This window comes from Anarrhichthys ocellatus, unplaced genomic scaffold (genome assembly GCF_004355925.1).
Source record: "Anarrhichthys ocellatus isolate YVR2014 unplaced genomic scaffold, GSC_Weel_1.0 scaffold1971, whole genome shotgun sequence".
Taxonomy (NCBI): domain Eukaryota; kingdom Metazoa; phylum Chordata; class Actinopteri; order Perciformes; family Anarhichadidae; genus Anarrhichthys; species Anarrhichthys ocellatus.
In genome coordinates, this window is record NW_022281945.1 from 2,110 (window position 1) to 2,322 (window position 213).

The 213-nt window shown below is 34.3% G+C and overlaps 1 protein-coding gene across 1 annotated transcript in view; it reads left to right on the plus strand.

The window, feature by feature from the left end:
• The window catches only part of LOC116378019 (dematin-like), an 8,362-nt gene that overhangs the window by 1,376 nt on the left and 6,773 nt on the right, over nucleotides 1-213 (plus strand). The gene's annotated exons all lie outside the window — the stretch shown is intronic.

The following is a 213-nucleotide window of genomic DNA, read 5'->3' on the forward strand; positions in this document are numbered from 1 at the left end:
CTGAAACAAACAACTGAAACACAACTAAAACAAACATCTGAAACACACCTGAAACACAACTAAAAGAAACACCTGAAACACAACTGAAACAAACACCTGAAACACAACTGAAACACAACTAAAACAAACACCTGAAACACAACTAAAACAAACATCTGAAACACAACTGAAACAAACACCTGAAACACAACTAAAACAAACACCTGAAACACA